We start from the raw sequence: 26,784 nt of genomic DNA, 5'->3' as shown, positions 1-26,784 counted from the left end.
TAATGACATAGCAAATCTTGGTGATTGCACTGATGGGTCACATATGCCTGGTTACTTAACAGATATAAATGGATCACACGAAGAGTGAGCAACTGAGATGGCCTTTGAAGTAACAATCTACCCTCAACTAGCTGTTATAAAGTAAATGCTTACCATAGACTGCGTAAAAGTGAAGATTTCCTGAGTGGTATTATCAGAATCTAGTCTGATAAGCCTTCCAAGTTTTGGGGAAGTTACAATCACAAAAGTTATAGTTCTGTTTCCTGTATTGGTCACATCATTGGTTACAGCTTTCAGATCACGTTGTGAAATAGGTTTCCTGGAACCTAAAAAATGTCAAGTATAGGAAGAAGATTTACAACACAGTTTTTTCCAAAAGACTAAGTTTTGTATGCACAACTCACACTCTCACCCAGGTATTCTACTTAGCATTTTAATAACATTTTATAAGATCAGAAGGGTTACTCTTTTTCTAGTTACCTCCTGGTTACAACTCTTCTACAGTTTTTTCAATAAAAAGCCCATTAGTAGGATGTACCCATGTTTTAAAAATGCAAAAAATGCAGTTCTCTTCAGCACATGTAATTGCTAAATACTGGCTTCTACAAAAACTACCTGAAGTATAGGTCAGAGCATGTATAAGAAGTTCTGTTTCTACATCACATGTCTAGAACCAAATTCAAACTTCAGTGTTTTTGGGATTCCCAGTTGCCACAGAAGACATAGGTGATTTGACTCAGAGAAGACTCAAAATGGCAAAGTTTCTAGTTTACACATAAACCAAAATCAATCATTAACAAAAGTACACTTTATCAATATGAAATAGGATTTTCATTAAATAAAATTAAAACATAAGTACTAAATTAAACAAACTAGGAAGAACATCATGTAACAGAAATAATAGCCTGAACTGAAATAATGTATTGTTTATTAAGATAGATGGAGACTGAGTGGTAACAAAATTCTTTTAATACATAGCATGATGCTAACCTTACTAAGGTTACCTTCTGTCTTAAAGATTATAAAGAGCTTTCTGGAATTAATCAAACCAAGACAATTTTTGACACAGCTGGGGCAATAATTTCCTAAAAGAAAAAAAATTATCTGGCTTCTTTTTGATGCAGTTTCAAGGTACACAAGGTTTCAACAAACTAAAATTTATGTTCAATTATCATTTTAGAGGAGCAAGATTCCCATCATCCTATTCCCCCTGTATCTCCACTTCTGCCGCCGTTTTCAGATTTTCTCTTCTCTTTGAGCAACAAGCTTTATAGGTTTCAATACATAATTTCAAAGACTGTATGGTATTAAATATATTTGAAGTCTGAATTATCAACCTATCTCATACAAGAATAACACAAAATAACACATGTATTTTATATACATACATACCTATATATATATATATATATATATATATATATATATATGCCATAATATTCAGAAGAAAAAAACATGGTAAGGACAGTGAAGAATAGGGATGCTTTGAAAGCCATTATTAATACCAGGAGCCTGCTTGTGCTCTGGTTCAAATAACAACTGCTTTGAAACAGAGCTGTTACAAGTTCTGTCTCTTCCTGTTTTCCCATTTTTACCTTCCCATGTCCAGTCTCTCAGGTTAAGAAAAATTCTCCCAGACAATATTTAATTCAAGAAATCTCCCTCCTCTTCTCCCTTCTTTTCCTTTTTTTCTGTGACAGAAAGGGAGGGAACCATAACCTTGTGCATATAGCAGATGTGGTCAAGAATGTACAACTTAGCACAACAGTTAATCAGTGAACAGAAACCTTCAAATGCAGTTATTTGCATAACCTGCTAGTTATGCAAATGAGGCCTTATTGCCTTAACAGAGTAGGACAGAGTAACACTAAAACATGGTCACACTGTAGTGATGGAAGATACTGCTCCAGTCTTTCTTGACCATACCAGGGTACCACACCACTGCCATCACAGAGCATGGCCACGGGGAGCAAGGGCATATTTCACACAACTCCGTTGACTCCTACCAGACCTGACCTCAGTCACTGAACACCACGGGCTGCAATACAGTCTACAGACACAGAAAACATAGTCTATCATGCTCTTCTGTAAATTAGCACCCTCCCCAAATGTAACCTTCTCCTTCATCCACTTCTCACCTGAGAGTTGAGAACTTTCCTGGCACTCACAGTAGTTCTCAGGTCTGACACTTCAACATAGAGAGGAAAGTTATTTGCCAGCCAGCTGACTGGGTTAAAGAAAATGAAGTGAGAACACTGCCTGTGTGTTCCCAGTCACAGAAGGAGAGATCACAAAAACCCCACCCAAACACAGGGGACAGGAACAGATAGAGGAGGAAGACACAACAAGAACAGGTGACACTGAGTGGGGCCAAGCAAATCAATTCAAGTAGAGTGCAACAGCATAATGCTGTTGCACCATAATTTTGTTACACATTTTTACTGCCTACATTTAAGATTTGGAAAATGCTTTGGCATGAGCATTCTCCCTACCACTGCTGGAAAGCTATAAGTCATCTCATCTACAGACTGATTAGACAGCTCTGCTTCCAATTAACTACAAGTCAGGCTTACACTCCTCAGAGAAACTCAGCTCAATTCTTTTTTGAGCAATTGCCTTCCAGAAGAAGCAAATCCTTGCACCGCACATATCTAGCATACAGTAGAAAAAGCTAGTATATCTAGCAGTCAATTTTTTGAGTATGCTGAGTAAAGCAAGCTTCTGTTAAAACAGAAAAAAATCAATGAATTATATCAACAGATCTGGTATACCCAACACAAAAAAAAGACAGCAGTTCATGCTCTTATAAAATTGCAGAACAATATGCTTTAGAGAATAGTTCACACCCAGTCATGAAGACATGGTAAATTCTTCACAATAAATTCAATTTTTACTACCCCAGAGAGATTTCTCAAGCTGGCTCAAAAACATCCCTTTTTAGTAGGGCTATAAAATTTAACAGGACACTGGCTGTTGCTTTTATATATAGTAATCATTTGGCACCCTAGTTGTTGCAATAGTTATTTCATGATGGCAAACTGCAGCTGAAAGCCATACAGCTCCTGAATGTCTCTAAAAAATACCATAAAGAGAACATGTAAAAAAGCAAGTAACACTTTATAACATCTAAAAGGAATTTTGCTAACCCAAAGTAAGTGAGAATTCAGGGAAAAAACTACAATCTTGGATGAATACAGTTTGCAGTGCTGAAAGAAATACTGTATTTTGTAAACTGAGAGAAAGAACTGATTGACAGCCTAGAGACCTCTGCCTTCTATGGAAGTATTAGGCACGCTTTTCTTACAATTATCATTGGCTTAAGATAGAATTCCAGTAAATCCCTGTGCCCAAGGCAACCTTACACACCAAAACTGCAGGTTAATAAGCTTTGCAAGTGGATTTATGTGAATCCCATTTATATTGATTGAATTAGAAGATCATGCTGCTACAATCTTGTTTTTTGTTGCCTCTGTTTAAGTGGATTTTGCTGCAAACTTTTGTTTATGCAACTTATATTCAGGAAGTGTAAGAATATAAAGTGCTCCTCTTCCATATCCAATTAATAAATTAAGGTACAGATTACAATGTCTAGAACTCTGCCAATTCTTAGTATCTCTCTGATTCTACAGATCACATTCAGAGAAACAAAAAAAGAAGGCATCACAAACAAAAGTGATACTACTGAGAGAAAACTAATCTTTATTTCTCCTTGAATCCTGCAATAAATGTTAGCTTCCTAACTCAATGAGGCATTACTCTCACCAGTACAATAATAAATGGCTCTGATGAGACCTCTTAGTACATCAACTCCTTCAATGGTATAATTTCATTAAAAAAATACTAAGCTGCTGAACCAAGTAGCTACAAATGCACAAACATGAATCAAAGTTTTCCAGCCTTCTGATTCCTCAGTGAGTCTGTGCTGCTGTCTGTAACTCATTTTAAACAAAAAAAAAAAAGTGAACTAGCAATCTGGAAAACTTACATGTGCTATTCAGAATCTCATGGCCACATGCTTCACCCCTCTATTGCTTTTACAAGCCACTATCACAACCACCTAAGACATCTCTAAATATCCGAATGGACTACAGATATTTTAAACAAACCTAAATAGGAAATCTCCAGAGCCTAGGCAGACGGTTTTATTATCACATTTTAGTTGAACATTTCACTGACAGTTTCTATGCCTCCAAGCATGCACATATCAAAAGGTTAAAGACTGCAAAGCAAAAAAGCAGTATTTTGTTTGAAAAAACATTAGCCTCTTTTTAAAAACACACATAAATGTTCCCAGCTACAGCTTTCCACAGTTTAGTCAGTTAATTATCTGACAAATAACTTTCTATCAGGCAATATTTTCAAGCGGACAAAATCATGATCATCTCAAAAAACAGACCTGGAAAGACTCCGAGCCCTTTGTTCACTTCAAGGGTAATGACCAGCATCTGAGCTGTGATGCTAAAAATCTGCCGGGGTGCAAAGTTCAAACCATCTGTCACCTGAAAGTTGAAGCCTCCAGACATTGCTCCTGTGGAAATCAAAACCATAAATTTATTCTTGTATTATTCTGTCACACAAAACACAAACACACTGGACACCTTTCACTCGTAGCTACAGTGAAATATTGTTGAGGAATACATTCAGGATAGGTAGATCTGGAGGCAGCTGCAGTGGAGCTGTGCAGGTTGATCTCTGAGGGGCAGGAGCATGAGGCAAGAAGTCCTGAACTGCTGAGCCTTTGCTTAACAAGGGCACTGGGACCTGCTGCCAGGGGACCAACACTCAGAGACATGGCAGGAGCTGAGGACTTCAGACTTTCTAGGCTTAACCTGCAAAAGTCTTTTGGTCAGGGTCCCCTGTCAGAGGCTGCCAGCCAGAGCCATTATTCTGTAGTTGCACAATAATTAAATTATTTTAAGGATACAGGCACCTGAGATTCTGCTAAGGGAAACCTGAGTTAAGTCAGTGAGGAATCCTTGTTTGACTGTGTGAGTGTTAGCTATGTAGAGAGTCAAGCAGGGCTCACTGGAGCCACCAGATGAGAAAGGGGTTCCATCTCAACAATCAAAGTCTTGGGTGGTGTCAGTGTGACTGCCAAAGTGACTCCCGGATGAGCAGACAGGAAAGTTTCCTTAGTAATATATCCAAGATCATCCTGAAAGCAACTTTTGATCAGAGCCCTTGTATCTTAAATAGAATTAAATAAATTTATAATGCAATTAACACATTCCCCAGGAAGAACTACTGGCTGTTGTTTTCAGCAAAAGCCAGACACACCTTAGATGTAAATCAGCAAGAGTGCCCCTTCTTCTCTTTCTTCACTGACTCAGTGGAGCTGAAATCTAGTTAAACTTGGGGAGAAAATTACTCCAAAATTTCCAACTCCATTTATGTCTTAGAAGGGTTCAAAGCACTTAGAGCAGTCACATTTTGGCAAAGAAGGAATTTGGGGAGAAAGGTAACTTGAATGTTCCTTCATTTTGTTTTATATTTAAAGGTCTGAATAAACTCTCGGTTGTTTTCTTAGCCTCTTCGCTGCACTTCAGCTTTGCTGAAGAAGGTATGTTGTCACAGCTTAAACTATTTCAGAGGTTATGTGTACTCATAATAAATGCACATTTTTCCCTTTAATCTTAGGACCTGTATGTACTTTGGCACAAGCAATAGCAAAATACCTCCAGGAGTCTGAGTGGATTCCTGTAAAAATACATATCTCAGAACTGACAGGCTGCTTTTAAGCAGAGGTTCTCCAGGTTGTTCAATTAGGAAAAAAGATCCAAAAAAAGTGAAACATTAACTGTTGCAAAGAATTACCATGCTCTCATATTTGCTTTGCCCAATTTAGCCATAAGATATTGCTACAAGAATATAGATACTAAAAACTAGAGAGTACCCCATACTTTCATGTAAAGACCATCATACTTTGCCTAACTATAAATTAACATATCAGAAGAATCAAAAGTGTGTTCTGAGATTGCAGTTAAAAATACACCTAGGAAATGCTCTTATATTAGCCAGGCAGCTGAAGCAGCTCTAGAAGATCTAAACATATTGTTTTTATTTTAAATTTTTTTATTTTCTGGTATATTTTAATAAAAAAGAACCAGTTGTTTATTTAAAAAAGCATCTGGGAGTCTACTATATGTACTAAGTTGAAAAAACACCCTAAACAAACCTGCTTATGCAGCCTCACTTGCTTTTTTGGCTAAGGTCAACTGCTTGATAGACACAGAAATTTTATCATCAGCAGTCAGGAACAGAACTGCATCTTGAAGTTCTGACTGGGTGGAGCCCTTTATTATTTTATCACAATTAATTTTTTTTAATGTGTCTGATCAGAGGTGATTAAAAGGACAACAGAAAGAGGGTTTATAAAAGCTGCACTGAGAAGCACAAAGACTTCAGAACCAACAAGAGTTCAATTTATTACTGCCCTAAGAAAAACACTGTGAGGGTTTAAGAGCAGGGCCCATACTGCAAAAGTGAGAGGGAAGAACCCCAGAGTGAAGCAAGAGTGAAAAAGAGAAGGAATTCTTATGCTGAAAGAGAAGTACAGAAAAGGAAAAATGTGTTCTAGTTTTGCATTTATGCTAGTGATAGAACAGTCAGGGATTATGAAGGAAAGAAATAAAAATCCAAGGGGAAAACATGAGAGCAAAGAGGAAGGTTTGCAACTCACACCACAGCATAATGTAACTTATAAGGCTGAGCAATGTGAAGGGAAAATTCTGAGGTCTAATTTAGAGGCATAAAAGCAAAGTATACTAGTACTTTCATTGGCAGTAAAAAAGAACACTGATAATGAAGTCATTGCCACGTACTACAGGTGTAAAAAATGTATAGTGCCATGAGGAGTAGCCAGAGGATGGAAGAGCTGCCTCAGCCAAGAAGAACTTGCTCTTCCCTTTGGAAAGGGTTCAAGTGAGTAGGAAGAGTAGACGGGGGTACTTCCAAGAGGAGACAAAGTAGCCAGCACACACTGTAACACTGACTGACAAGGAACAAGGGAAACACAGAGAAAAGGAATAAAAAGCTGAATGACAGCAACAACATAAGAAAAGGCCCCAGGTAAGGCTGGAGGCAATAAGATGGAAGTAACAACTACATTTCCAGCAACAGGTCAAGATGAAGGAGGGAAGAAAACCACTGACCAAGAAATGCAAAGAAGCTAAATGATCAGAGTACTTTGTGAAGCACTGGAGACCATACAGTTGAGCAGACAGCAGAGCCAGAGCGGCTGCAAGACCTGACACAACCTGGGTAATTTCCTGTTACAAACTTACGCTACACTCCATTCACTGGAAAACAAAATTTTCTGTTCTTTTCACTTTTATTAATCAAGATTCATTCTCTAAGTTTACAGATGTGCATTTGCCCTTTCTGGAACACAGAGTGTATCACATTTACTACTGTCCTAAGATCACAGGGCTTCTTACATGTCAAAGTCTCCCTTGTAACAATTTATTTTAAATAGCTTAGCTCACTTTTATCATGCTCTTGACCTTTTATTTCCTGACCAAATTATTTGAGCAGGACAGTTACGGCTCACCAGCAGCTGACTGTAAAGCAATTTCAACAACACATATGCACCTTGCAAGACAGTGCATCATAAAGCAGAGTACTTCAGCCTCATGAAGACACAGCACAAATCTGGAGTGACTGCTGCACCCAAGGGAGCACTGGAACTCCAGCCTGCCTCAGGGCTGGCAGGAGAGCAGTGTATCTCTTCTATCTCCATCCCAAAACAACGATTTATTCCTTCTGTAGCATCTCCTTTCTTCTTTCAACTGAGGCAAGTAGTAATACAACTGGAGCAGGAAACAGGTAGCTATCACCCTGTGAAAGCCCTGCCTCTTCTGACTGGAACCCCACTGGGAAGTTCTTTCCTGTGGATTCCCACTACCGCCACTCAAGGATGCATGAAGCTGCCCTGACTTCTTTTATTCCCCACACGTTCTCCCAAATGAAAAAAAACCCAAATCTCTAGCTCTGGACAACAGGAGAAAGAGTCAATGTTTACAGCTTAATTCTTTCAGAACCTGAAAGGGACAGGAACATCACACAGATGAACCATAACTTCATCATCCATCACTGCACTATGGCAGGTATCCGTGAGACTGCTAGTCCATGAACAGCTCTGCACTGTAGCAAGACAGAAAAGCTTCAGGAAATTTTTGATCACAGCAGTCAAAAAAATGGATTTCCTATCTCTGAAAGGTGCATGGAAATGTTCCCCTACTGCAAAACTGCTTTGAGAAAGAAGGCTGCTATCTAATGAACCACAAGAACACCACCGTTTCCCAGTGAGCACACATTTAAGTAGACATCAGACATTTTGTTTAGTTTTTGAGATAATGTATAACCAGTGTATAATACTTCACATAACCAGTGTTCCAAAATCTTTGCGACATTACAATGGATTATATTATTTTTATCTTTAATGGATTATAAAGATAAAAATACTGAATAGGAGCACTACTCCAGTATCAGATGTGGTATTTTTGAAATCACATACCATTGTGTACAAATACCAGCTGCCCTTTAATTATATGAGCCTGGGTAAAAGTAAGGATGCTCTTGTTTGGAGAAAACGTCAGAGCCAAGTGTCCATTGCTAGGTGGAGTAACATAATACACCAGTTCTGATGATGAGGAGTCCTTGTCTTCTACACAGAGGTCATCAACAGTTATTTCTGTGACTGAACCCACCCAGACCTAGAAAAGCAAAAATAATTTTAAAAATAAATAAAGAAAGAAAATGCATACAAAATAAAACTGGGACAACAGGAAATGAGGGGCAGGAATGGATGACACATGACTCTAAGAAAAAGGAAGAATAAAGATTTGTGCTGTGCAACACTCGGAGCTATAATAGGTTTCATAACTATCCATCCAAATCTCTGATCACAGACTGACATAGCTCATCTTGGCAAATAGTCTGCAAAATACAAGACCTTGAAATAATGCAAGCAAACACACCCTACACTAGTTAAGAGTTTCAGACAGTTGGAGCACAAGTGCTCTAAATTCTTAGAAACATAACAAAAATTGTATTATGATAACTGAGTCAAGGAGCTGCTTTCCAACACATACACATGAATATTAGCGTCATGTATTTCACAGCAGGTAAGACACTGAATATGTTCTACTTTCACCAGCAGAAAAGATGAAAGAAAAACAGCCTGGGGACAGCACAAACTCTAATACAAATGGAACACTTCTTGTAGCTGCACTATTTTCTTCTAGCAAAATGCACTAAGGCACTTTTTTAGTGCACTAAAAAGCCCAGAGACGCTCAGACAGAGCACTCAGGGAGATGAAACAACCAATGCCTTCAACAAGCTGCCTACCATTTTGCAAGGTTACAATTGCAGAAAAATAGTTAACTAGTTTTCAGAAAGATGGTATAAAAACCATTATTTATTTCTGGTAAATCTAAAGCTGGAGCACATTACAAGTCTAATTCCAGAGGAGAGCCATGAGATTGATAAACGGACTGGAGCACTCCTGCTATGAGGACCGGCTGAGAAAATGGGGGCTGTTCAGCCTGGAGAAGAGAGGGTTGTGTGGGACCTCACAGACACCTTCCAGTATCTGAAGAGGCCTACAGGGAAGCTGGAGTGGGATTCTCTGACTGGAACTGGAGTGACAGGGCAAGGAGGAATGGGTATACACTGAAAGAGGGGAAATTTAGTTAGGCATTAGGATGAAATTCTTTACTGTGAGGGTGGTGAGGAACAGGTTGCCCAAGGAGGTTGTGGATTCCCAAATTCTAGCAGTGTTCAAAGCCAGGTTGGATAAGGCTTCAAGCAGCCTGGTCTAGTGGGAGCTGCTCCTGCCCACAGAAGGGGGATTTGGGACTAGATGATCTTTAAGGTCCCTTATTTCAAGCAGAAAGGACTGCTCTCTGAGCTTCATTCCTAACTGACTGGATAATTTCTTGTTTGGAAAGGATAAGCAATGGCCCATTTTATTCCTCATCTCTGCTGTATATATCTGAAAGCACAGACAGAGGTGCTAACAAAGAAAAATACATATTTATCTCAACATGAAGTGAAATTTCTAAAATATTCACTACATGAATATCAATTATTTCCATACACAATTCATAACATAGCGTAAAATCTTAAGAGCCTAAACCTTTAAATACCTCAGCTTGAGCTTCAAAACACATTGCATCATTCCCTCCTCTCTTTCTAGGGTCTATGTACACTTAATAAATATCTGGTAGTAACATCACACCAAATGGTTGAAGGGGACAAATGATCCTTAACAAAGAGCATTTTACCTCTGTCAAAGCCAAAAATCAGCAATCACAATTCACTAAGTATTAATTCTACTTTTTAACATGAACCATGAAAGAAAACCTTTTAAGAGACTGAAATTTGTGCCACCACACTTCAACAGAGGAAAGATTTCATTCTACATTGTGTCACAAAATATGTGCCATGGAAAAAGAGATACTAAAAAAAAGTTTGATTTTTTTTTCTAATCAGAAGAAGTTTGAAAAGTAAGTTTATAATAGAAAATACCTTTCAACTAGCACATAATTATTTTCTCCCCTGAAATATGTATTTTGCTGTAATGTAATTATTAATATTAAATTTTGATAAAGAATGACACTTATGGCAGAGAATGACAACTAACAGCAGAGGGTGACTTAGGGAGTGGCACCAAATAAGCTTCTCAGTGTCACAGGTTTTGTATTGAGACTTTTTAATTTGTCTCAGTAGCACTTGTGTAGATTATTCTATGAAGAAAATAAAAGGTCTCATACAGAATATGCAAAAATATAAGAAATTATAATGGACACATGTTATTACAAATGACTCACTAAGTTTCAAATTATTTTCCTTATTAAAGGAAAAAAGAATTTAAATTTCTAATTATAGAAAAACATTTTTTCTGTCAGTATTTTAATTCTGTTGTCCCAGCACACTACCACTTAATGCTTTTTAAGTACTATGCACGGCCTGCAACATGATCCTTGAAGAGTGAAAGGAGATCTAAGAGCTGAAAAGAACTGAAAAGGGAAGCAAACACTGAGGACACACCAAGAATGTTACAAGAATATTATTTTTCATATCTGAGATCAAAATCTCCTTGAAGAGCACCATGAAAACTGTATCTGAACTTCCAAGATGTAGCATGTCACTGATTTTTCATTGCCTAATATATTCCACAGGCATAGTCCAAAAGAAGGTTCATGACCTTGCTGATGTAAAATAATTTATTCTGCTCTACTTACAGGACTCAGCTCATCAGTATCTCCTTGCATGCCACATATTCTACCAGACAGTCTGTATTCACATTTTAACACTCTAGAGAGCAATTTGGAGAAAACAACAAAAATAATCAGTTTAAATTTGTGCATTTTTTAAAAAATCTAATTCCAGGAAAATATAGCCCTCTTGTGGCAACAGAATACATTCATTTCATAGCACTGCCACCCATGTATTTAAACACATATAACTGCAGCATATAATGCCAGAACCATGATTTTCTTCAAAACATCCTTCTTCCTTCATCCATTCCCATTCCAGGAAAAAAAAAGAAGTCCATAGAATCTGTGGAAATTTTAAGAAATTATATCTAAAATGCTGATAATTAAAGTTTCTAAGTAAAAATACATCTCACAAATTTGTTGCAATGGAAAGGATTTAAATTAAATGCATTACAGAAGTTCTCGGGACAGAAAAATTTCTGTATCTCAGATGTTATGTCACAAATTCTGGGGGGGGGGGGGGACCAAAAACCAAAACACCTTAAACCCTCATTTACTTCTGCTTCCTAGAAAAAAATCAGAGAAAAATTCCCAAAATGGTTGGATGTCTGTCACCCTGAAACTCCCCCCATGGTGCTCATAATGTTGACAGCCATAGACAAGGCTGTTTGAGGAAGGGATGTTATGGTTGTCACTGCAGTGAGGAAGCTAGAGCTACACTCATTCAGCATGTGTGCACACACCCAATAGTTTCTTGTGTTTGGACAGAAGCCCATGACAAAGGCATAAGTTAACTTCCATATGCCCACATCAACATCACAGGCCACATAACACACCTCTTCACATAAGCTACTTCTCAGCAGCAGATGCCATATCCTAGCCTATATTTTTAATTATTCAGCATTTCTTTCTGACTCATTATATTGTGACCTGCCAAATTTCTGAGGTCCTAAACTTCAGTCAACTCCAACAGTTCTACTGGACTTCAGTTTTCACAGTACTTGTCAGTCATTTTATACTTTGTACATTTCCAACCTTACAAAATAGATAAAAGAGCTACTGAGTTTTTAAAAGCAACATTGTCTATTATTCAGTATCTACCACTAACAACGTTCATTACGAACGCAGACTGTTTGGCTGAACATGGAGCCAGCCACCATCACCTTACATAGGAATGCCCATCTCATCTCAATATTTAGCAGGACTAAGCAAAACTCATTTTCTTCCATCCACTGAGGATGTGCAAGTTTGATTCAAGGAAGAATCATCTCAGCATATTCCTCCCAGCAGAAAACCTGACTGCCAAATTTGTTTTAGATTCCACATGAATCGACCACATGTGTACATATTGGTAGCCACTCACAAGAGATACAAACTTGATTTTTCAACAATAGCTTGTGCTTGATTAGCAAAACCACAGGCACAAGTGCAGCATCCTGGTTCTAGTACACAGACTGCCTCCCCAGTAGATTGCACCAGCTCTGGGTAGATGAAGCTTTGTTAACCCTGCTCTAGGGAAGCCTAGATTCACAGATATTTTTAGAAAAATCCATAAGCTGCATTGCAGTGAAATACACAGCCTTAGGTCTATTAATAGACTGCAATTCCAGCAGTTCAATGCCAACAGTTTAATGCCAGCAATGCACCAGAACAGAGACCCCGAAAAACTTGGCTGAACATGGTGCTCTCTTCTCTGTGACTAGACAAAGATTTCTGCATGTTGTGCTGATGTCTGTAGAGTACCACTGTAATTACTTTAACCGGAGAAGATTTTGCTCTGTGCCACCTAAAAGTTTGTTAATGCAGTCTGCCCTTCTGCCAGCAGTCTCTGCACAGGGCAGGCTATCTTCTGTTGTGGGCATCTGCAGATTATCTGCTTTCACTGTGAAGTTGTACAATACTTCCACTACAGCTAGTTAAAAAAATATGTATTTTCTCATATGAAAATATGTGAAATATACAACACAAGGTTACCATCATCTTTACAGTAACACACTCTCCCTCTACAACACACAATTACCTACATAAAATTAAATGCATGTTTTGGTACCACTCATTTATAAACTGCAACATAGAGAACAGGGAATGATTGCAGCTTCAAAATATCCTGCACATCCTCTTTCAAGCCTATTCCTAAATACCTTCTCCGCCTTGATGTCTTCCACCTGGTTTACTGTGACCACTTAGCTGACCATGTTCATTTCATCCTGATTTTTGGAGTCACTTAATTTGTTTTGACTCATCAGACCTCAGATTGAAAGTCTTTACATGTGGGGGGCTTTTTGGGCTCAGTGTCTTTACTAAAATGGTTTTCATTATTGACTGCTATCATAACACAAACAAATACTATATAAATATGTCCTGGTTTAAATACCATAAATAAACAAAATAATTAATTAATCAATCTAAAAATGCACTGAAACTGAAATGACAGTAGTCACTTCTGTAGATAACTTTTCAAAGATCTGTAGATTATAAAGTCAGCTGTGGTTATTAAGAGCTTTAGCTAAAGGTAACTTTCAAATTTTCTTCAGGATTTTCTGGGGGTAAGGCAGTTAGAAAAAGTTAACATGTTTTTTCTTAGCTCACAGTATCACACTGTGATTTTCTGAAGTAATAGCTTTAGTGATTGGACTAATATTTTGATGACCCTAGATTTCCACACATTGCATCATATTATTTACAACTTTTTAAAAGGAAACTACTCCTGTTTTGTAAGAAATAACCAACACATAATAAATTCTCTCTTGTCCCATCCTACCGGACAAGAGAGAATTTATTATGTGTATATCCGGACAAAAGCAGGCGGTAGAATGTACTTCAACAGGTCTGACCCTTTAGGGCACTTCATGGCAAGAGGCATAGGGTTGGAAGGCTGTGCAAATACAATAGTGAAAAGCTGGCATTCTCATCATCACTATTCTTAGTACTTTTCTAACTACCAAATACATGTTTATTAACAGCCCTCAAGACACCTCAGCAAACAACATAAAAATGTAACAAACATCCAGGTGCAAGCCATCCACCCTCACAAGCCCTACATGAGTCCAAGAGACCTCATACAAGTTTAAGATTAAAAGAATGCTCATTTAGCCATCTAGATAAACTTTACAACAGCCAAAAGAGTTCTTCATGTCTAAAATCTTCCTAAATACAAATAATCTATGTACTGCCTCCTTTCATTAGCATTAATTTCTCTAAATCCAAGGACTACTACATATATACTACATACTGACTATCCTACCAGATACAAACCTAATAGTCTGTTAATGAAGGTGCATTAAATGGCATCAGAATTAATGGAATTAATTTTAACAGGTTGACAAACCTACCTGAAGAATTCTGTTTACTTTTACAACAGGAGCTTCATCATTTACTGCAGTAACAGTTACAAACACAGTTCGGGGTAAACTCTGTTTCTACAACTCTGTGTTATTTACTATCACAGTAAAACTGTCCATCAGTTCTTCACTGCCATCATGAACATAGTAGATTAATTCTTGGTCCACCTGAAAAATATAACAAGCTGAAAAACTAAAGAGGCTAGAAGAAAATAAATGTCACATTGAAAACATCCTAGTCATGGCTCTCTGTACTTATTGCATGAACATTTTACTTATGCTGTAATATCAGATTGTACCTCTATCTTTGCTCCATTCACAACAGTAAATTTTACTGCTTATCTGTCCATTCAAGATATTCTAGTCAGAATATCTTTCCAGTCTTGGCATTCTTTCCTTCCTCCTGAAGGAAAAATGGAAATCCAACCCCACTATATGTAACAACATTTCCTAGAATCTATAAACTGAACACAGTGCTAGTAGTAGATGGTGACCCATGATACCATCTTGCTTCTTGGAGAAAAATGACTGAAAATTAGCACATCGGGCATATAGTGGCTATCTGTGAGCAAATAAATTACCTAAAAATATTACTTTTTTTCCCACTTTTCTACTTGTTAAATCTACATAGCACTTCCTTTGGTCTTTTCAAAATACACCCACAGTCTCACATTTCCAGAGTATCTACAACTCTGCCTGAATGTGAGTGGCCCATCAGTCTACTGTGGCTACAGTACATTAGTGTGTGTCAATAGTGCCATCAAGGAAGTGATGTGGTTCACCACAACAAGGCAGCCACCCTCCCCACTCCAAATGACCAGATGGAAAAAACAGAAAGATCTTTAACTCAAGGCCAGGATAAAGCTCAAACTCCTGTATCTCACTACCTCTCACAAAATCCCACAGCTTTCAGCAAAGCAAATTATTAATCAAGACTACGTCTAAGAAGATCAAAAGGCATTACCTGTTTTCTGGTAAATGTAGCTAACTTTATTCCAGGAACACTAGAGTTTTCAATATACCCATGTTTTGGCTGCTCTGTTAAAATGAATGCACAGCTGAGTCCTGCAAAGTGTCTACTAGAAATTTTTAGATAGTCTTGTACCAGGGCTTTTGAGCCCCCTTCTAAAACTGTGATGTTCCGTACTTCCAGTGGAATCATTCTGGGGATGATGTCTACAGAGATCTCTATTCCACTCACTGTTCTGACACCATTGGTCACATCCAGCAAAAAATGGACATCTAGTTGGTCAGAAACTGTCTGCACATACTGGACTTTGCCCTCGTCGACATCTTGCTGTGTGAAGCTCAAAGCTGGCCTTTGGTCAGAACTGAGAGAATTTTCTTCTGAGGAAAACCTCTGAATGTATCCCTGTACTGGAAGCTGTCTTACTGTGAACACAATCTCGGATGGAGGACTATTTTCATGAACAACCTTCAATTTAAGAACATATCCCAAAATTATTCAAATGGAAGTGGGAGAAATTCTATAATTCTCTTCTGAATTTTACACTTTTAATTCTGGGATTGTCTACCTAACTAAACTAAACTGGCACTTCTTAGTTGGGTTACACAGTTCCCAAAACAATACAATACTTTAAGCAGACACATGTTAAATAAAGGTTGCATGGGAGCCATTTTGTAACCCCAAATATGTTTTGTAAGTTTTTAAAAGGAACGTACTGCATAATTAACTACTGGCCTCACATCTAGAGATCCCTGCCTGAAACAAGGAACTCAGGATTTCAGCAACGTGCAGAAAGAGCCCTCTCGTGGTGGTTACTCGAAGGCTACACACAAAAATGGGGCAGAGAAGAATTAATCAAAAAGAAGCAGCCTCAACTTTGTGACTTATTTTTTTAAAATTTTGGATATCACTCTCAAACAATTTTAACTGGGCTAGCTCCAAATTCAATCAAACAAACAACTTTCTTCCTTGGCATTCCCCACTAGCTCAATTAAGAGCATTACACGGAGTACAAATAATTGTTACACCTAAAACAAATATATACATGCAGAATCTCCAGATGATCTCCAGATTTTCTTATGCACCAATATGTAACAGAGTCAAAGACTATGGGCAGTATTTTCTTTAACACGATCCATTTTCCTTCCTAAAAATGGAAGTTTGCTTGTGTCAGTCTCTCCTGAACTAACCACCCAGAATGCAGTCATATTAGTGGTAATCAAAAGGAGTTAAAGAAGTGAAGACACAAACTAAAGACACTGCCAATGGCTAAAAAAACTGAGGAAAACTTACTACAAGACCGGAGGAATGGACAACACAGTTAACCTACTTGCAGTTTTCCTTTACTGATTTTCACTGGTTTTCCTTCTTCAACTAAGAGATTGTTTCTGTTCACAATCCTTGGTGGCTGCTGATGACTTTCCAAATACACGTGAACCTGTAGTCCAGCATCCAGATGGACATCTCCAGCATGGACTGTAAAGTTAAACGCGTCAATAAGGTTGTTGCTGTCATCATGTCTGTAGGTCACATGTCCTTTTATCAGATCAAGCTGAGTAAAGGAATCCTTTAATACATTATTCACATATATTCTTCCATATTCTGGGAAAGAGAGTATCTTGTATGTAAGCTCATGATCATTTCTTATGTCTTGGTTTGTAGTAGCACTGAGGTTAGCTGTTGAAACAGTTTCTTCTTTTCCTTTTTGAACCAACAATCCTGTATTATTTGCCAACTTAACATAAGGATCAGTGGCATTAACTTCCAGAAGCAAGGAAGTATAGTGCTTGCCATCTGTCACAAAAAGCACAAAACGCCCAAAATCTGCACCATGGTGTATAAACAGAACTTGCTTTCACTCCAAGTCCACTTGTTTGAATTGGTAGAGTCTATGCAAAGTATCATTTGTTAGCACCAAGTCCCCACTGGAAATACCACGTCTAGTATATAGCAGCTGTCCATCATCAAAATCAGAATCAGGATCATGATAGCAAAGATCTGCCAAAGTTAATAATCGCTGCCCATTTCTCACTATGTCAAATATCCTATCAACTACGCGAACTGGCTTCTCATCATTCTTCAGCTGGACAGAAATATAGAATCTGATTTCTACTGACAAAGGTTCTACTTCTGGATCAAAGTTTGCCACCTTTCCTGACTCTTTACTGTAAGCTCTGACAAGAAGTTCATCAAACATGGTCTCAGAATCATCATGCACATACATAAGGCACTTATCAGTTATATCTTTATTAGTGAAAGTTGTAAGATTGTCATTATTCTCAAATGAACCAGAAAAATTAGTAAGTTTTAATTTCCCATGCTTAGGAAACTGTATAACTTCATATTGGAAAGTTTTACTATCTGGTGTTTGCACAAATAGCTTTGTGCTTGTTATTAATTCTCCTTCCCCTTCAATAACATTAAGGCCATTGTTAGTCAAAATAATGTTTTTGAAATATGATTTGATGTAGACTTCAAAGTCATAGAAATTAGAATCCAGATACTTTGTAGAAATGAGGAATCTAAATGAATCATAGTCTTCATGGTACTGGCTGATTAATTCATATGCCACTCTTCGATCAGTAATATCTTTCTGGCTAAAGACTGAACCTTTTTTCAAAGGTTGGTCATTAAGCAGTATCTGTCCATTCTTCGGTAGGGACAGAAGTTTAAAATGAAGCTCATCTTCAGGTATTTCTAGATCTGTAATCACAGCAAACAGATTATCAGAATTCAAGTACTTCTTTTCTGGTTTTTCAATTTTTAGTGGAGCAAGTTTCAATAAATTGTACCTTAACCATTTCACTCTGATTGGAAATGTGTGTTCTTCACTGATTCTGTTTCCTATGCTAACTTTGAACTTAAATTGGTCAGTAATGTTTTCCAGCTGAATGTCTTTAAAAGTGCTACAGTATCTCACCCGGTTGCGCTGAAGAGAGCGTTGAGAAAAAGAGCTGACTTGCTTCCATAACCCCCTTGAATGCTGCCTTTGGACCTGACCAAAGTGAGGTGGCTCTGTGATCTCGTACGGTATCTCCAGTTCCTGGAGGACAGCATTTGTTTCAACTGCCAAATGCCTGGGTCTTATAAGAGCTGCAACACCTTGGAGGAGATTTATTCCTGAGTTGTTGACAACTCTGTAATCCAAAGGAACTGCCATAACACGTAAGACAACAGTGTTGCTCACCTTCTCACCATCACTTGCCCTGAGAACAATCCTTGAGTTCCTGACACCTGTGTGGACAAAGAAAACAGTGCCTTTGTCTAAATCCTCACAAGAAAAAGTAGTGATAGCTTTTCCAGGATGCCTTGAATTTTCTAAAAATCCTGCATCTGCATTCAGATTTCCAAGCACTGAAAGTCCGAGACCCATAGAGTCTGTATCATCATCTAGAACTTTTATCAGGTCATTAGTCAAACATTTCTTTGAGTTCTCTAAGAGAAGAAGCAAGTTTCCCTTAGGAAGTATGATCTCAGGTGCATCATTTACTGGAGTAACAGTAATGCTAAACATATGCTGCTCATTTCCTTCCAAATATGGAGACACAATCTTCTTACTGCTGGCAGAAATGGAGAAATTAAAATAATCAGAAGTGACCTCAGAGCCATCATGGACGTATAGAATCTTCCCTTGCCACACATCCTGAATAGTAAATGTATTTACCTCCTGCAATGGTTCAACATTCGGTTTCAAGTGTCCATGAGAGGGTGGTTTCTTTATATCAAAAAGAATTTGTGACTGATTAATTCCTAATTTCTCAAAGTCTAAGTTAACTTTAATATGCTTAGATTCAAGTGAAGCTTGTTCACCCTCTAGCACAATCAACTTACTCAGAACTAAAAGGTGGCTTTTGTCTTCCTTGCCCAGAGAAATCGAGCTTTCATGGGAAATGGCAAATACAGGAGCTGCTTTTGCAGGAGGGTTCTTTTCAGCTGTCTCTAAAGAAAGATTTGTTTTAAAAGAACTTGGCATTTCACATCCAGCTGAAATGTCCTTAGTTACTAGAACATTCTTCAGTGATTTCTGAGTTGGCTTTCAGGTTCCTTAAACAGCCTTTGAAGGATCCTCCTCTGGCATACTTCCCAGATACTAACTTCATCACTTCCGATCGTATGCTGTCATCTATGCCACCTACAAAGAAAGATCCCTTCAGAAGGGGCAGCTTACTCTGGGGAGGTAATGACTTTTTCACAGTTTCTTCATCCAATGTTAGCTGCAAATATTCTGCAGTAAATTTCAGTTTGATGTAGTGCCAACGACTATCATTGACTGACCTACAAGAAGAAAGATGGGTTCTACTTTCATGTTTTCCAACATAAGCTCTAATGAAACCATCTTCCATTTCCATTGCAATGAAATCTCCCATTTGCCCAGGCTGATAAAGCAGCAAGCCACGTGCAGCTGAGGTTTGTAAGGCATACTCAAAGATTCCCTCATCGTCCACATTCCATGCTGGGAAAGAAATATAGGACCTGGAACTGAAGAAACTAATGGGTTCTTCTTCACCTGCAAAGAATTCATCACTGCACCCCGCTGAAACTTCATGGATGTTTTTGAAGCCAGGAGAAGGTCTCAGAGGCATCAGAATGTCTAACTGATTGAATATCACACCATCAATACATCCTCGGAAACTGGGTAGAGCTCCAACAAGGTAGGGAACATCAAGTTTACCAGTACCACCTATGTAGAATCCATAACCAATGTTTAATTCATAAAGAATTCCAGGCATTTTTGCACTCGTTCTATCATGTTTATCAATTACCAATGTGACATTATCATGTTCATGATGTAGTTCAACCAGGTGCCAAGCCAAATCATTCAGCTGAGATCTTTGCTGAGACTGCAGTACTTGTTCTCCCACACCAAAGTTAATTCTTAACTGCAAGAGACAGAATTTTAACTATAAAAATCCAAAATTATCTTTTTCACAATCATACATTTAGATATAGTTAATACATTAATTTTCATATCTTTTCACACTAACCATATAATTTACAAAATAGATTTGAAAAAATAAAATCCTAATAAAATTCTGTGTAGGTTTACTTGTTGTCACAGATGTTTGAATAACTGCAGAAGCAGCAATGGACTCCTCTGCAATTCTGATGGAAACAACTCCTGAGAGCCCAAATAAAAGTGATCTTTCAAAAACTTACCTTGCAGAAAAACAATTACTTGGATACAAGCATTTTCTGTAATGCTAACATCATCAAATCTGAAATTTTGTCTTTGCTGAACCTTACGCTTTGAACACAATGATCTTGATTTTAAGATCTAGAGATCTCAAGGCTATAGAGATATAATTGTAAGAAATAAAAGCAATACTTTGAAATTATCAATTATATTAAGTGACTTTTCAATTTCTCTGAACAGCAACTTGTTTAGTTATCCTGTTATAGATAACAGCCTTAAGAAAAACTCTGATAAACACAGGCTACACATAATTTTTAGCTACAGTTATAAAGCATACCTGTACATATCCTGAGCGCAGCTCCACTAAACAATAATCAGTCTTCCCAGCTGCAAGAAGAAGCAGTCCCTGTGGCTTGCTTGTCCGAAACTGCAACTGTAAGGATGTCTGAGGGGATGCTTCTGCCATGTTCAGCTCCACAAAGCTACCACCATAAAATGATACTGAAAGAAATAAAGGAAAATAAATAGGAAACTCAATCACACACACGCACACAAAAAAATTTTTCTTATTCATACCTGTATATATGCAAAAAATTTATATTATTTTCTATACACTTATTCACATACAAATGAAAATAAATCTCAGATATCAAATTCACCAAACCAAGCAATTTAATAAAAGCCCAATGGCGATACCAGAATGGACAAGGGATGAATACAGCCCAGTTTTCTTATCTCCAACAGTGATGACTGGAACGGCAAGAACCAAGCAATTATACTGAATTATTTCTTTTAAATACTCTTTAATTTTTGTTTGTTTGTTTCAGGTCTTTTCCTGAGCTTGTCACACCCAGTCTATTTTGTAGTTGCCAGAGAATTTCTCTCTGAAGTATTCCTCTAGTTTCTCTTTGGAAACAGTTTCATCTACAACATGCTCTTACATCTCCATCAGAGACAATCTATGTCATCTCTGCAGAGAAGACCCACAAGTCTCCTGCCACCTGTGTCATCTTCAGATGTTTTCATCCCTCTCTTCCAGGCATAACTGTCCTCTTGTTTCCTGTATGCAGCTTCCAATCACCCCACCATCCTGCTGGCCACTCACTCAAATCTGAACAAGCCTCCTTCATTGTCTTCCCTCTTTTCTGCTCTGAGAACAGTAACACCAGTAAGAGCTTTCATGTGACTGCTCACTGCTTTTACCATCCCCATTATTACTATTTTGAACAACACAACAGATTCAAAGATCAAATTCTCCAAAATTCTGCCGGTAACTTCCCACCGACACATTAAAAAAAAAAAAATCAATCATCTACCACTCCTCCTATTTAATCAATTACTTAATATACAAAGCCCTGCATGCCTATGAATGCTAAAAAGCCTTTGGCACCAAACTTCATTAAAAGTATCTGAAACACTAAATCTTGGTCACCTTGCCACCCCCATCAAGAAAACTCCAAAGGGTTTGTAAGGGACTCTTTAAAGAAATCTTACAGACTCCTTCAAAATTGTGCATCTTTTATCCTTTGTTACAATACCTACAAATTTGAGTAATGGATGTCAGGCTTACAGTCCCCTGGTAATTCTTGTTTTAAATATTAGCATAAAATCGGCCACCATCCAGGTTTCAGGTACCAGGGAGTTTAAACATGAGATCAGACATTACCCTTAGCAAGCAAGTTATTTCATCACCAAGTTTTTTTAGGTCAAGCCCTCTCCTCCCCTTCCACCACCCCAAAAAAGAAATTTCAGTTTGGGAATCTTCCCAATTAGCAGTAAACGCCATTTAGGTTAGCTTCTCTGCAGCAGCCATGCCCTTTCTGATTGCTTCTTTTATAGTAGTAACTTAATCAACTGGCTGCACAGACCCTCTGCAGGGTTTTTGTTCTTGATGTACTTAAGGAGGATTTAGTAAAAGCTCTGATACCTTCAAGCTGGTCCTTGACCTTTTTTTTTTTCCAAGCGTGTCTATTTTCAAATTCTACCTGCCAAAGGTTATGATGCTTTCAGCTGTGTTTGGATATAGCTTATAAGAACACCACCAGTTAGATATTTATTTTGCAGTTTTTAGCTTCATTCTGAAATAATTTTCTCATTTTAAAATCAAGCATTACTGCAGAGGACTTTTGAGGTTTAAATGTTCCAGTTCCTACATCAGCTGTCCCCATGCTTAATCTAATGCACTCTAACAACTCCTATAAAGTGTGACTTTAACTCTGACTCTGAACTGGATCAAAGACCTCATTTAGTAGCTCATTCATGAAATAACAATCAATAATAGTATCTAAAACTTTGCTATAGGATGTATAAGAATTCTACGTAGCTTTCCCAAGAACAAGATTTCAGCAAAACCCACAGCCAACAACTATGTAATATCAAGTTATATTAAGTACCCAAAGAAACACAAGAAAGATCTTTACGTTACTGAAATACACATATTTCTTCCAAAGAAACAGTCACCACTGTGCCTACAAAAACTGATCCCAAATGGAACAAAAAGGAATTCTTCCCCAGCAGTTTGCTTCTAGTTTAAAAGAAGCTTTCATCAAAAAGCTCAAATACACCTTGCAGGTTTTAGATTAAATTTATATACTGAGAGGACCTATTGTTGTACATAAAAATGTTATTCTGTGAGGTAAATAAAGATCTCCTCTTTAAAGCAAGTAGTGGAATAACATAACTAGAGACAAGTCCCCAGAACAAATAAAGACTAACTAATTAGACAGGAAATAGGTTAAATAATTATAAATTTTTATATTATGCTAAATTCATATATTTGATTTTGGGGGAAGAAATTAAGCAGAGAGATTATGGATTATACAGTGCAATTTAGAATAACTAGAATGAAGCTGTGAAGTCAGTATTTCGCAGAGTACCACAAGGCAAGTTTGCTATTTATACTATATATGAATTTTCTAGAAAGAAAAAAAAAAAACCTAAGTTAAACCTTCTGCCTTCCATAAAACTCTTCAGAGTCCGAATCCGTCACTGAAGGTGGGGCAAGTAGCCACTGATTCACCAGTTAACAGGATTTTGAACCACCTACAATGCCTTGGCATGATTTCTTTTACAGCTAGCAGAACTGTATTTTTTTTTTTTTGACACATTACTTGCTGTATCACAGATAAGATCAAAATCCACTGTTGAGATTGAAAAACATCACCACAATGACAAAATACATAATTTTGTTTGCTTACAAATTCTTATACTCTCCAAAACAAGGTGCTGATATTTCAACCCACAGGAGTTGGGTTAATGAAGCTTTGTTACAAGGACAAATAGCAAAAGTAATGCAGCAGAATGAGAGGTGAAAAAAAATCCAAAGAATCAAAAGACGACACTTCATAATGAAAAATTCCTCCATTTTTGTCAGCTTATCTAAGCTGGTAGCAGATGATATCAACAGCACATAACATAGGAAAAAATGAAGTGGAAAAGGAAGCTGCCAGATTCATTGGGAATACCCTTTAAGGCTAAATCTAACAGTTATTCAAAAGGGAATTCTCAGGGTTGATTCACACTCTCAGTGTAAGATCTAGTGAGATTTTGAGGGTAAATCAAACACCAGCAGAGTGTGTAAGCCTCTTACACTCACCTAAAAGGTACACAATGAAGAATATCTCTATGCTGCATCTGCAAATGCTTTACACACTAGAAACAATGTTTAAAGGTCCCTTCAAAACCAAAGCATTCTATGACTTCCAGATAAAAGACAGCCCTGTAGTTAAAGCACTGAATGTGAAATGAACAGTGCTGATGTTATTTTCTGGTTCTACTACAGAAACTCACTGAAAACTGAAGAGTTAAGAAAGTCACTTAAAACCTAATATCAGTGCACTGCCTATAAGAAGCTCATGGATTTTTTTTCCTTCCCAGCCTTTGACTGTTTCTTCCCTTTTGCTAGATTGCCTCTGGCTGAAGTTACAGCTGTAACAGCACCAGGAGCAAATGAAGAGACCTGGATTTTAACAAGCTCTCCTGGTGGTGAAGTCAGTCCATGTGGCCTAGCCAATGTCAGCTTGAAGGCAGCTCAAGCAGAGCATCAAAGGATGGTGCACCTAGAAGCAGCAGGCTTGTGTCTCTACCAGGTGGTTTGGAAATGTTTCATCTGGCTTTGCCTTACACTCCCTGCAGTGCCAGGGACAGAGGACACCACTCTAACAACAAGCCATAAAGCACTGCCTGGCCTAACACCTCTATCAGTAATATCCACAAAACCCTTTGTCATGTCTTCAAGACAATGCTGCTGCTACTAGAGGTTGCCATTTCAGTGGCACTCAAATCTTCTGACATCCTTGGTATGTCTGAGACATCACTATAAGGAATAAAAAAATTCCTCCATCCACTCTGGCTGCAGGGTCTTCACTCACAAAACTGATGAACATCACTTAGAGCTCCATGCACTGAAATTCTCTCATTGGTGTATTTCATAGACAGTATCTGAATTTAATTATTTCATTAATCTCTTCATTAACTTCTGAAGTAAAAAGGTTTTTTTAAGGTTACAATTAAATATTAGTTCATTTCTAACCAGTCTTCTCAGCTAGTGAAACAGATGCCACACAACCACAGAACTGACCACTCGTTCTAAAGAACATTACAGACATTATGGTTTGTCTCATATGCAATTGCAGTGAGGAATGGAAGATGGGTGAACGTGGATGAAAAACCACACTTCTTCAAAATGCATGATCATCCAATCGTTTTTAAAATATATGAAAGTAATAAACTTTAATACCAGTCTTTTAAGCTCAAATTGCAATGTCCTCCAAGTTACATCTCAAGAAGAAACAGAATTTGCAGGTTAAGTTTTTGGCTGTTTCAATGGTTTTGATGACTGCCCAAGACGTGCACCTTAACATGCATCACTACTGGTGAGGTGCCTGGCCAGTCTTGAAAAGCCAGGCACAGGACAGCCGAAGCTGTATGCTAAAACCCAGATACCTGCAGCTGCTGGCTGATACTTATCATCGGGACTACGAGTTCCCACGCACGAGCAGGGAAGGAATTGCAGGGAATATTCCTGTTTCTACCTCAGCACTTTTCCTCATGACATACTACAATTATGGTAAGAGGTGGAGGGAAAAGGTTTACATCTCCGTTGCTTGCAAAGCATCCACGTTTTTATTAGGAAGTATAGCTGTGTCAAGTCTCAGCGTCTCTGCAGCAGGAGGGGAGGCAGGCACAAGGCGGGCTCACATCCGAGCGGACAGCTCGGCCTTCACTCTAAGGCAAGAGGACACCACGCCTTCACAAAATGCCCGCCGTCCCACCACCTGTGCGGTCGCCAACGCCGCCCGCCCGCCGCCCCTGCTCCCAGCCAAGGGGCTGCGGCGGCAGCTGGCCCGAGCACGGGGCCCACTCCGCCCCACCAGGCCGGGACAGGGGAACGCCCCTTCAGGCTACTGCTTTCCCGACAACACCGGCAACAAGTTGCTCCAGTGCTCCAAGCAGCTCGGGCGCCGGGGCTCCTGCCGGGCCGCCCCTTCCCCGTGGGCGCAGGGGCCTTCCGGCCCCGCCACGGCCCTACCTGCGAGAGCGGGCCGGCCGGAGGCCAGCAGCAGCACCAGCAGCGCCGGCCGCAGCAGTGCGGCGGGCGCACCGGCCATGCCGGAGCCGCGGCCGGGCCGGGCTCTTCCAGCGCGGGCGGCGGTAGGGCCGGGGGGGCAGCCCTGGCGAGCGGCGGGGAGTGTCACAACCCCGGGACCCGCCCCCCGCCCGCTCCCCGGGACGGCCTCCGCCCCCCTCCCCTTCTTCCCGCCCTCCTCACAGCGGAGCCCCTGCGCCGGCTCGCCCTCCCTTCAGGAGCCCCGGCCTGAGACGGGACACGGGGCAGTGCTTTCCCGCAGCCTCGAGTGCCCTTCACGGCTGTGGGTTAGTGCGTGCTTCAGGTGGGACCTGCCCACATGTGGGTTACAGCTGTTGTCAGTACTCACCCACTGCGCACCCTTTGTCTGCATGGTCTGCCTGTCGCAGTGGGAGGTTGCTCTGAGGTACCCCAAACCTTCCCCTCGGCAAGCTGGAGCATCTCCATCCCTTAGAGTGTTTGCATGCTGTTCCTAAAGAAACACATCACACCGCTTTAGCAAAGAAACATGTTACAGGTGGACCAAACAATG

General features: G+C 39.0%; 1 pseudogene; it reads right to left on the bottom strand.

Moving 5' to 3' along the window:
- LOC132342018 (chondroitin sulfate proteoglycan 4-like) overlaps nt 1-26,326 on the bottom strand; it is a 35,869-nt pseudogene extending 9,543 nt beyond the window's left edge.
- Between the last annotated feature and the right edge of the window lie 458 nt (nt 26,327-26,784).

This window comes from Haemorhous mexicanus, chromosome Z (assembly GCF_027477595.1).
Source record: "Haemorhous mexicanus isolate bHaeMex1 chromosome Z, bHaeMex1.pri, whole genome shotgun sequence".
NCBI lineage: Eukaryota > Metazoa > Chordata > Aves > Passeriformes > Fringillidae > Haemorhous > Haemorhous mexicanus.
Note: the sequence above shows the minus strand (reverse complement) of the source record. Positions and strands in the feature narration are given on the sequence as shown.